Below are 12,452 nucleotides of genomic sequence, written 5' to 3' on the forward strand. Positions count from 1 at the left end.
AACTTTCACTCCCCTTTCACTCAGGTAGCTGCTGATCACCCGCCTCACGTTCCCCGGGCACCCAACTTCAGCCAACCGCACCTTTATGGCTGGCCACCAGGCGCTGTCGAAGGCTCCCTCTATGTCCAGCGATACCACAACAGAAATCTTCTTCTCCTCCCTCATATTTCTGATGTGGTTCACTAGTCTATAGAGGGCGTCCTCGGTGCTCCTCTGTGGCATAAAGCCATACTGGTGGGGGCTTATTTTGGGCAACAGGTAAAACCTGAGTCGGCCGACCAGCATCTTTTCGAAGATTTTGCCGAGCACAGGTAAGAGGCCGATCGGTCGATAGGCTTTCGGTACCCGATATGATTCCTTGCCCGGCTTTCGCAGTATAACCACGGTCGCCCACTTCCACTGTGCGGGGAAGTAGGCGGCAGAGAGGCATCTGTTGAGCAAGGCAAGGAACCATCCCGGGTTACAATCCACAGCGTGCTGACAGATGTCGGCCGTGAGGCCATCCGCCCCGGGGGCCTTCTTGGGGTTGAAGGACCTTACGGCTCTCTTCAACTCCTCCATGATGAAAGGAGGTTAGGTTAGGTTAGGTTAGGTTAGGTTAGGTTAGGTTAGGTTAGGTTAGGTTAGGTTAGGTTAGGTTAGGTTAGGTTAGGTTAGGTTAGGTTAGGTTAGGTTAGGTTAGGTTAGGTTAGGTTAGGTTAGGTTAGGTTAGGTTAGGTTAGGTTAGGTTAGGTTAGGTTAGGTTAGGTTAGGTTAGGTTAGGTTAGGTTAGGTTAGGTTAGGTTAGGTTAGGTTAGGTTAGGTTAGGTTAGGTTAGGTTAGGTTAGGTTAGGTTAGGTTAGGTTAGGTTAGGTTAGGTTAGGTTAGGTTAGGTTAGGTTAGGTTAGGTTAGGTTAGGTTAGGTTAGGTTAGGTTAGGTTAGGTTAGGTTAGGTTAGGTTAGGTTAGGTTAGGTTAGGTTAGGTTAGGTTAGGTTAGGTTAGGTTAGGTTAGGTTAGGTTAGGTTAGGTTAGGTTAGGTTAGGTTAGGTTAGGTTAGGTTAGGTTAGGTTAGGTTAGGTTAGGTTAGGTTAGGTTAGGTTAGGTTAGGTTAGGTTAGGTTAGGTTAGGTTCCCGTGTGGAGTTTCTGGTCTCCCATCGGGCGCGTCCTCAGGTGGCGGATAGGGGAAGGCCTCCCAGATATGGGGGGTACCGGTGGTCTTGCCGGCGCGGACCAAAATCAGCGTGGAGGAACTCGAGGGCTACCACGTCCTCGTTGCAATCTCTGCTTTGCAGAGAAATTGCTGGGTTTGTTTTCGAACAGTGCTGCTTTTGCGGCGAGGTATGGCGACCAGTGGTTGCGGACGATTTAGTCCTACTGGACGACGGGCTGCTTTGCAGCGATGGATGGCGGTTGTATCAATCGCGGCGCGACGGGCTGGGCGGCAGGTTTTTCTGTCGCCTGGTTAGAGGCTTCGGCCTCCCGTCGGGCAACCTGTTATCCGTTGTAGTGTTGTTGTCACGTCTAGCAGCTATGACGGACCAGGAGGCTTGCCTTAATCGGCTGGCCTGAGAGGAAGGACACCTCATCAAAAACCCTCAAATCCGCGTTGTAGTCCAGCGGCGTGGATTTCCTGTCCTTCTTGGACAGTTTGGCTCGGGAGAGCGTGAGCTTTTAGCTGTGTACACCCATGGATACCGCCCGACCTCCATGGTGTAAAAGGGTTATCCGGGTGCAGGGGGCACCGCCCGGATGGACGTTTTATATCCCCCATACTCGTGGGAACAAAAATGTCCTTTAACTCTGAACCGATCAACGACGACCCTAGCAAACACACAATTATGGACACTGAAAACTTCTATGATTTGGAAGACACTGACGGAAGTATGTCTCCGGCGCGTGTCGAGACAAGGCGGGGCAGGGCTGTGCTGCGTTCAAGCTCCAGCTCTGCCAACAGCATCATAGAAATGGATGGAAAAGACAGGCTGTGGCGGAAGCGGACGCTGGACACCAGCTGTTCTGGTTCCGACGAAGAAGATGGCACAGGGGTTTTTACATCCCCATTTATTAAGACCACCTCAAAAAGAGGGAAGGGCCGCCCATCGGGTTCAAGCGCCACTCGGCGCGAGGCCACATTCGATATGACGAGGTTGCGTAAGAGGGAGTTGGAGGCGCAGGCCGAGAAGGAGGTTGCTGAGTGCGCCGAGCGCATTGAAGTGGCGCAAGCTAGCGCTCCTCTCCCTCCCATTCCAGCAAAGACAAACACGTCCGAGGCTCTCAGTCGCCGCATTGCCGATGACCTGGCTGCAATCGTGAAGGTGATGACCAAGTCATCAAATCTCAAGGGCACTTTTAAAAAGGCCCTGAAATTGGCCCACGATGACATTGAGCAGTCAGTAGCTCTATTAGAGAAACACACTGTCTCTGAGGAGACGAGATTGCTGCAGGCAGCCAATTCCCGCCTACAGGCGGAGCTCGACTCCCTGAAAAGGGAACTCCAAGAGGTGAAGGCCTCTCAGGGCTCGTCGCTGCCTGCTCAGCCCCAAGATTCGGATATCTTGCGCCAGGTCGGAGCAATGATTAACGCGAGATTTGAGGCTCTAGAGGAGCGTCTGCTGCCGGAAAAGCGCATAAGACCTCCGCTGGCGGCAGATAGCAGGAAAGCGGCAAAGGCGGCTGAACAAGCGATGGCCGATGACCTCGCACCGCCCCCTCCATCAAAGGCGAGGACATATGCAGGTGTTGCGGCTTCATCGCAACCGGGTAGATCGGTGTCTGGGCCCGCAATTAAGAAAACCGCGAAGCAGACGGCGGTCCCAGCTTTGGAGATCGAGGCAACCTCGAAGAAGAGGAAAAAGAAATTAGCGAAAGGGAAGGAAAGGGTCCCCGTGCAGCCTGATCCGGCGGGTTCAAAGCCCCCCAGAAAAGATACGCTGGCCACGTCATCCGGCCCCCCGCAGCAGCCGTCAAAGGACGGAGAGTGGACTGTGGTCGGAAAGCGAGGAAAAGAAAATAAGGGGAAAGGGAAGAAGCCTGCGGCTAAGTCCCGCAAGAAGAAGTCGCGAAAGCTCCACGCTCCGAATTCCTCGGCTGTCGTCCTTACCCTGCAGCCGAGTGCGAAGGAGCGTGGCGTAACCTACGCCGGTGTTTTGACGGAGGCGCGGCGTGGAATAGACCTCGCCGAAATTGGCATCAGTGCAATGCGTTTTAAGCGCGCTGTCACTGGTGCCAGGATACTAGAGATCCCCGGTGCTTCCAGCACCAAAGAAGCGGACTCCCTTGCCGCCAAATTGCGGGAGGTGCTCGGTGAGGATAACGTTAAGGTGTCCAGGCCGGTCAAGTGCGCAGACTTGCGAATCACTGGCCTGGATGACTCGGCCACAGTCGAGGACATTGCGGCTGCGGTATCGCGCGCAGGGGAGTGTACCGCGGAGCATGTGAAGTGTGGTGGCCTGCGCACGGGCCCCCGAGGTGCTGTATCAGCCTGGGTTAGTTGCCCGGTGACTGCGGCGAAGAAGCTGGCGCAGGCGGGGCGCGTAATGGTTGGGTGGGCTTCGGCGAAAGTCTCTCTCACCGAGCAGAAGCCCCTGCGCTGTTACCGCTGCCTGGAGGTGGGCCATGTCAGCGCCACGTGCTCCTCGCCGACGGACAGGAGTGCCACTTGCTTCCGCTGCAGTGAAACAGGCCATAAAGCTGGTGGATGCGATGCCGCCTCCGCTCGCTGCGCCCTATGCACGGAGGCAAAGCTACCGGCAGAGCATCGGCTTGGAAGCGCAGCCTGTAAGGCCCCGAAGCCTAAAAGAGGTGGAATGCGGAAGCAAGATGGCGCTCCAACGCCATCACGCTCTGCTCCGGTGCCTGATGAGGTACCGCAAACGGAGGCAGCCATGGAAACGCAGTAATGGCCCCACTGCGTTTCCTACAGGCCAACATCAACCACTGTGCCAGGGCCCAGGACCTTTTACATCAGAGTCTGGCAGAGTGGGAGATTGACGTGGCGGTAGTGTCTGAGCCATACAATCTGCCCCCCCGGGATAACTGGGTGGGCGATCTGGACGGCTTGGTGGCGCTGGTTGCTCAAGGCGACACACAGCTTGAGCAAATCATAAGGCGACGGGGATGCGTCTCGGCGGTTGTCAATGGCTTCACCGTTGTGGGGGCGTACTTCTCGCCGAACCGCTGCCTCGCCGATTTCGAGCAGTTCTTGGTTGAGCTGAGGGATCTGCTAGACTTCGCACAACCTCAATCTGTGCTTCTGGCCGGGGACCTGAACGCCAAGTCGGTGTCTTGGGGCTGCGTGGCAAGTGATATACGTGGCTCGACACTCGCTGACTGGGCAGTTGCGTCGGGACTGACGGTTGTTAACCGTGGAGCAGAATTAACGTGTGTTCGGCAGAGGGGTGGATCCATTGTAGATGTCACGTTTGCGAGCCCCCCTCTCGCTCGTCGTATACAAGACTGGAGGGTTCTTTTGGACGTGGAGACGCTCTCGGATCACCGTTATATCCGGTTTAGCGTCTCCACGCCCTCGACGGCTCCCAGTCAATTCCCCCCTGGCGATTGTCGTCCGCGCTGGGCACTTGGTAGCCTCGATAGGGAGCTCCTCATTGAGGCTGCCTTAGTGCAGGCTTGGCTCCCGTCGCAGCAGAATGACGGCGAAAACGTAGAGGAGGAGGCCACTTGGCTTGCCGAAGCTATGTCTCAGGTGTGCGACGCGAGCATGCGGAGGGTGCGGTCGGTTCCACGTAGGCGCCAAATGTACTGGTGGTCCGCCGATGTTGCCCAGCTGCGTGCTTCATGCGTGGCTGCGAGGCGGGCGTACACCAGGCACAGGCGCCGTAGGCGGCGTGACGAAGAGGAGGAAGCGCGGTTATACGCCGTCTATAGGGACTGCATTGTGTCTCTGCAGCACGCCATCAGCAGCGCTAAGACCCGTGCATGGGAGGAGATGCTCGAGAGTTTGAACCGCGAACCTTGGGGTCGGCCGTATAAGAGGGTGAGGCAAAAGCTTCGCCCTTGGGCCCCGCCCTTGTCTCAAAGTCTCGAGCCACGATTTCTGGAGCAAGTGGTGACGTCCTTGTTTCCAAGTCGGGGAAGACATTCTCCCCCACCGATGGCACCCACAATGACTGCGCAGGAGGAGCTCAACAACGAAAATGTCCCTCCAGTCACTCGCAACGAGCTCGCTGTGGCAGTAGAGCGCCTTAAGGCGAAGAATGCCGCCCCCGGCCCTGACGGTGTTCCCGGGCGGGCCTGGGTGCTGGCGCTAGAATCTCTTGGACCCAGGGTGGAACAGCTGTTCACAAAATGCCTCCAACAGGGCCAATTTCCCCGTAGGTGGAAGACCGGGAACTTGGTCCTGTTGCAGAAGGAGGGACGCCCGCGCGACTCGCCCTCGGCTTATAGGCCGATCGTGCTGCTCGATGAGGTGAGCAAGCTCTTTGAGCGCGTCTTCGCAGCTCGCCTCATCGACCATCTGGAGGGAGTGGGGCCGGACCTAAGCGAGAACCAATTTGGATTTCGCCGGGGAAGGTCCACTATCGATGCGATTGCTGAATTGCGGAACCTCGCTGATCATGCAGATAATGAAGGCGGAGTTCTTTTGGCGGTGTCCCTTGACATCGCCAACGCATTCAACACTCTGCCGTGGAGTTGCGTGATCGAAGCGCTCCGCTACCACAACGTGCCCGGGTATATGGTGCGCTTGTTGCAGTCCTACTTATCGGAGAGGGCTGTGGCGTACCCCGCGCGTCGTGGGTGGCAAGAAAAGGAAGTGACGTGCGGTGTTCCACAGGGCTCGGTTCTTGGGCCCCTTCTGTGGAACATCGGCTACGACTGGGTCCTGCGTGCCACTTATCTACCGGGTGTCAGCGTGCTTTGCTACGCGGATGACACCCTGGTAACTGCACGCGGGGCCTCGTACAGGGAGGCAGCCCTCATTGCGACCGCTGGTGTGGCGGATGTTGTGCGCCGAATCAGACGACTTGGCTTAGAGGTCGCTCTGAACAAGTCAGAGGCAATTTTGTTTCGCGGCCGTCGAAGGGCGCAGGCTGCTGGTTCAGCTATCCAGGTGGGTGGCACGTCCATCGGCGTCGGTTCCACTTTGCGCTACCTGGGCATCGTGCTGGACAGCCGGTGGACATTTGTGGAGCACTTTCGTCGCCTCGCCCCCCGTCTTGTTGGGGTGGCCGGGGCACTTGGAAGTCTGCTCCCGAATCTAAGAGGGGCTGGGGGTGCGTGTCGTCGTCTATACACCGGCGTCATTCGCTCCATGGCCCTCTATGGTGCGCCCATTTGGGCCGACTCTTTGAGCGTCCGTACCAGACCATACTTGCGTAGACCGCAGCGGGTCATGGCGCTCAGAGTCGTGAGGGCATATCGCACAGTGTCCTTCGAGGCCGCGTGTGTCATGGCTGGGACGCCCCCGTGGGACCTGGATGCCGAGATGCTGGCGGACGTTTATCGCCGCGTCACCGCGTCCAGATCGCATGGAATTAATCCATATCTGGAGCAAGTCCAGCAATGGAGGGCTGATGCTCTCGAGCGGCGGTTCAGGGAGTGGGAACGCCGGCTCGAGAGGCCCAGCGCAGGAGCGAGGACGGTCGAAGCTATCCGACCGGTCCTACGCGAGTGGTGCGACAGGCGGCATGGGGCAATTACCTTCCGCCTGACACAGGTGCTGTCCGGACACGGCTGTTTCGGGTGGTACTTGTGCAAAGTCGCCAGGCGGGAGCCGCAAATGGCTTGCCATTGGTGTGACAGTCCGGAGGACACGGCAGACCACACTCTCGCCGTGTGCCCCGCGTGGTCCGAGCCCCGTGCTCACCTAGTCGCAGTCGTCGGCCCTGATCTCTCCCTGCCTTCCATAGCTCGCGCAATGGTTGGCAGCGACAGATCGTGGCGCGCGGCTATCACATTCTGTGAAGATGTGATGTCGCAGAAGGAGGAAGCAGAGCGGGTCCGCGAGGGAGATCCCAACGCGGATCCTATTCGGCGGCGACGTCTTATTGGGCGCCGTCGCCGAGTCGCGACCGCTGTACACGGTCGCGACTTGCTTCCCTAATGTTGGGTGCCGGACGGTGGAACGGGGACATAATCCATCGTCCGGTGCGGTGAGGCGGCGTGAGACGTGTTCCGTTCACGCCGCCCCCCAGGAAGGAGGAACTGGCGAACACTAGCCAGGTCTTAATCGCGATGGGCCTATATAAAAAATAGGCTGCCGCTGACGGGGTTACGGATGCGGTTACACCAAATACCCGCGACCCTGCCAATATAGCGGAGTGACGGAACACAGTGGAGTTTAGTCGGTAGTCGCCGCATTCTGCGGTGTGAGTCCGACATAACCCAGGGCTCTTTCCCCGAGCGCTCTGGGTATGCCTAAATGCATTCTCCACTATAAAAAAAAAAAAAAAAAAAAAAAAAAAAAAAAAAAAGGTTAGGTTAGGTTAGGTTAGGTTAGGTTAGGTTAGGTTAGGTTAGGTTAGGTTAGGTTAGGTTAGGTTAGGTTAGGTTAGGTTAGGTTAGGTTAGGTTAGGTTAGGTTAGGTTAGGTTAGGTTAGGTTAGGTTAGGTTAGGTTAGGTTAGGTTAGGTTAGGTTAGGTTAGGTTAGGTTAGGTTAGGTTAGGTTAGGTTAGGTTAGGTTAGGTTAGGTTTTTTTTTTTTTTTTTTTTTTTTTTTTTTTTTTTTTTTTTTTTAAAAGCACCCGCCATCGCAGGGTGTTGTCTGCTTTTTCTCTAGAGTATAGTCTAGAGACATTTATTTTCTTTAATCAATAATAAACACAATTTTCTTTATTTACAATATGGGCACATAATATTAAAATACAATAAAATTTTAAAATACGAATTTACAATATACAATAAAATTTTCAAAATAATAATAAAATACAATAATTAAAAGTCACTTTAAAATTAACAATTTAAACATTACAATAAAAATAAAACCAATACAAATAAATATACAAATTAACACGGCACAACAATAAAACTTAACCCAAACATCACAGCTTATCACAGTTTCTTTTGTTTACCACCCCAACAATGTACTTACAATATTCCAGGAATTCATTCCTCATTTTGTCCCCCAGGGCCGCGGGCAGATTCTCACCCGTCATCGCGATGCCCAATTTTTGCTCAATAACATATCTATCTCTTGCAAAAATCGGACACTCGAGCAACAGGTGAGAAACCGTCTCGTCGACTCCGGGCTGACACAGGCACGATGGATTCTCCTTCAGCTTGAATCTGTTCAAGTAGAAGGCGAATCCACCGTGTCCAGTCAGTGCTTGTGTGGTGTGGTGTGTGATGTCTATTTTCCGTACTATTTTGTATGCAGCAGCAGCGCTTGGGAAAAAGAGCTTCGTGCCTCCAGCCGTCTCCCCCACATCATATCTCCTGTCCCATTCCCCGATCGTATCCTGTCTCAGGATACGCTTGACGAATGAAACAGGACACAGATCGTAGTCGGGTTTCTTCTTCGACCCCAGAGCGGCCTCCTTGGCTAACTGGTCCACTCTTTCGTTCCCCCTTAGCCCTGCGTGCGCCTTGATCCAAAACAGAGCGACCTCCCGCCTCTGCGAAGCAGCTTTTCGGAGGGCCGCCCTTGTTTGCACAGCAAGGGGGTGGGGGGAACCGAGTGTGACTGCCTGGAGGGCCGATCTGGAGTCGCTGAAGATGCCGACCTTCGACACTCCACTCTTGCAGGCTCTAATTACTGCTCTTTGGAGCGCTAGGAGTTCGGCCTGGTAGACGGTGCAATACGGCGGCAAAGCAAGCTTGACGGCCTTCGTCTCGGCCTCCCCCTCCCATACGGAAAGGGCGGCTCCGACTCGACCCTCAATCTTGCTGCCGTCCGTGTAGATCCTATGTACGTGGCTATTAGCCACGTCGGAATACGAGTCCTCGTCCACCAGCCCGAACCCCAGCCCTTCCTGCTCTGCCGGATGTGGGTCCTCAATCGCCGGAGCCATTCTTTCCACCTCCCTGTCTCCCAACGCTGGGTGCGACACCCCCTTCTTGATCCCATATAATCTCGAGACTTCGAGTATTCTGAGGTCAAGGGGGAGTATCCCAGCCAACAGCATAGCTGAGTTCAGGGAGACGGTCCGATATGCTCTGCAGATTTTTTGGGCAAAACCCCGTTGCACGGTGTTCAGCCTTTTTTGGACCCCCATCTTTTCCACGGTGGGTGCCCACGCTGCCGATGCATACATAATAGTCGGTTCGATAACTGCTACATAAATAGTTCTAATAATATCTGGGCTAAGTCCCCAACCAACTCTGGCTGCCCTAGCCAAGAGTTTATACCGGGCGATTGCCTTTTGGCATACCGTCCCGACGTGGGCGTTGAAAGTAAGGCCGCTGTCAATTGTAAGGCCCAGTATTTTAATATGTGAAAAATATTTAATTTCCACACTCCCCATAGCGAGCCGTGGCACGTCATATTTTAACCTCCTCGTCGAAAGGAGGGCACAAGTTTTGTGTGGTGCAAAATTTAATTTGTTATCTTTACCCCATTCGTGTATTACGTTTAGGACACGGTTCGCTTTTCCTTCTATTTCAAGGGCCGTATCACCCTCAAAGACCAACACAATGTCGTCGGCGAACGCCTGACAGAATACTCCCATCTCCTCTAACATCCATAGCAGAGGGTCCAGCAAGAGGTTCCACAGGATTGGTCCACCTATGGATCCCTGCACGCACCCCTTGCTGGTCCCCCTACTCACTTCCACGCCCGCATATCTAACTTTCACTCCCCTTTCACTCAGGTAGCTGCTGATCACCCGCCTCACGTTCCCCGGGCACCCAACTTCAGCCAACCGCACCTTTATGGCTGGCCACCAGGCGCTGTCGAAGGCTCCCTCTATGTCCAGCGATACCACAACAGAAATCTTCTTCTCCTCCCTCATATTTCTGATGTGGTTCACTAGTCTATAGAGGGCGTCCTCGGTGCTCCTCTGTGGCATAAAGCCATACTGGTGGGGGCTTATTTTGGGCAACAGGTAAAACCTGAGTCGGCCGACCAGCATCTTTTCGAAGATTTTGCCGAGCACAGGTAAGAGGCCGATCGGTCGATAGGCTTTCGGTACCCGATATGATTCCTTGCCCGGCTTTCGCAGTATAACCACGGTCGCCCACTTCCACTGTGCGGGGAAGTAGGCGGCAGAGAGGCATCTGTTGAGCAAGGCAAGGAACCATCCCGGGTTACAATCCACAGCGTGCTGACAGATGTCGGCCGTGAGGCCATCCGCCCCGGGGGCCTTCTTGGGGTTGAAGGACCTTACGGCTCTCTTCAACTCCTCCATGATGAAAGGAGGGTCATCCGGGCCCGCCGGTGGTTCGGTGTCCAAGGACTCCGCACACCCGCGCACCCGACGATGTCCCTCACTTTCACCACTTTCCTGGTCCTCGGGGTAGAAGGTCTCCGCCAACAGTTCTGCCGAGCTCCGGGCATCGAGGGTCTCACCGCCCCTCGAAAGGGGCAGATCCTCCTCTCTCCCTGTGGCTCTATTAAGCACCCTGTAGATGCCCTCCCAGACCCCCTCCCTATCCTGTTTCCGGCAAAACTCCTTCCAACTCTTCTCTTGCGCTTCTTTCACTGCCTTTTCATACATCTCTCTTCCTTCCAGGTACAATCCAACCACGCGGTCTCTGCGATCAGGTGCTGCGTTTCGGATCCTGCGTCTCCTCGTGGCCACCTGCTTCTTCATCTGCGCGAGCTCATCATTCCACCACGACAAGGTGAATTTCTGTGTGTGTTTTTTGGTCGGCATTGTGTCTCTGCATGTCTGTGTGATTGCTTCAGTGTATCTGTCTATTGCGTCATCTATTTGTTGTGTGCTGTGTATTGTGTCTATGTCTTGTATAGTTAATTGTCTGTCCGACATCAGCTGGGTCAGTTTCTCATGAAACTGAGTCCAGTTTGCCTTGTGTGTGTTAAATATGCGTGTAGTTCGTATTATGTTCGTGCCTGTGGATTTATGTTGTCTGATGCCGAAGGATATGCCGTTGTGGTCCGAGCTCGTGAGACTCTCCTCAACCCTCCAGTTGTCCACTCGGTTCAGCAGATCGTCGGAGCACGCTGTCACATCCACGTAGCTAGAGTACCTTTTCCCACCTCTGATGGTATCGAACGTAGGGATGTCCCCGGTGTTGAGTATGTGCATTCCCATTTCTTCCAGTACAGCAGACACATCTCTTCCTCGCGAGTCTTCCACTTCGCCACCCCACCACGGGCTTTTTGCGTTCGCATCGCCTCCCAGGACCATCCTATGGATACCCAGCTCTCTCCCTATCCGCCTAAGATGGTCCAGGTAGAGCCCCACTGGTTTATCGGGCTCGAAGTAGAAGGACACTACAATCATCTCCCAGGCTTTGGTTCTGAGAGTGGCCACAACGATGTTGTTACTGCTAAGGCGTGTATGTAGTTCGACATCCAGTGTGTCGTCGAGTACCACAATACACGCCTTTACTGCTCCACCCCCTTCCCCTTCGCTCTGGAAGATCCTCACTCCATTGTATGTCCTCATACTTTTCGCCCCACCAACGTAGGGCTCTTGCAGCAATGCTACGCATGCCTTACGCTTGGTGGCTTCGAGCAGTAGCTCCCGTGTGGCGATTTGGCTCCGCTGGAGATTGGCCTGCAGCATTCGGTACTGGAAGGACTCACCTTGGGCAACCTTAGCAATACGCTACCGCCGATCTGGCCAGAGCATCCCACCTCTTTCTTTCCGTACACTCTCTGTCAAAGGCGCTGTGCTCTGCGCTGCCTTTCTTAGCCTTTATGCAGTTGATGCATTGAGGCACTTCTCCCCGCAGCCACTTGTCGCACTCGGTCTTCATGTGAGGACCGGCGCAGTGGCTGCATCGTTCCTTCTCCTCCCTACACATTCGTCTCGTATGCCCGTACCCAAGACAGCGCGAGCACTGCACTAACGGACTTTGATCCATCACTTTCACTCTACTTAGCCCTATATGGGCGTATCCTTCACTCGTGCGGTTAGGTTAGGTTAGGTTAGGTTAGGTTAGGTTAGGTTAGGTTAGGTTAGGTTAGGTTAGGTTAGGTTAGGTTAGGTTAGGTTAGGTTAGGTTAGGTTAGGTTAGGTTAGGTTAGGTTAGGTTAGGTTAGGTTAGGTTAGGTTAGGTTAGGTTAGGTTAGGTTAGGTTAGGTTAGGTTAGGTTAGGTTAGGTTAGGTTAGGTTAGGTTAGGTTAGGTTAGGTTAGGTTAGGTTAGGTTAGGTTAGGTTAGGTTAGGTTAGGTTAGGTTAGGTTAGGTTAGGTTAGGTTAGGTTAGGTTAGGTTAGGTTAGGTTAGGTTAGGTTAGGTTAGGTTAGGTTAGGTTAGGTTAGGTTAGGTTAGGTTAGGTTAGGTTAGGTTAGGTTAGGTTAGGTTAGGTTAGGTTAGGTTAGGTTAGGTTAGGTTAGGTTAGGTTAGGTTAGGTTAGGTTAGGTTAGGTTAGGTTAGGTTAGGTTAGGTT

This window comes from Colias philodice, chromosome 19 (genome assembly GCF_061535455.1).
Source record: "Colias philodice isolate Cphi_HAF_F1 chromosome 19, ilColPhil1 Martin Lab GWU primary, whole genome shotgun sequence".
Taxonomy (NCBI): Eukaryota; Metazoa; Arthropoda; class Insecta; order Lepidoptera; family Pieridae; genus Colias; species Colias philodice.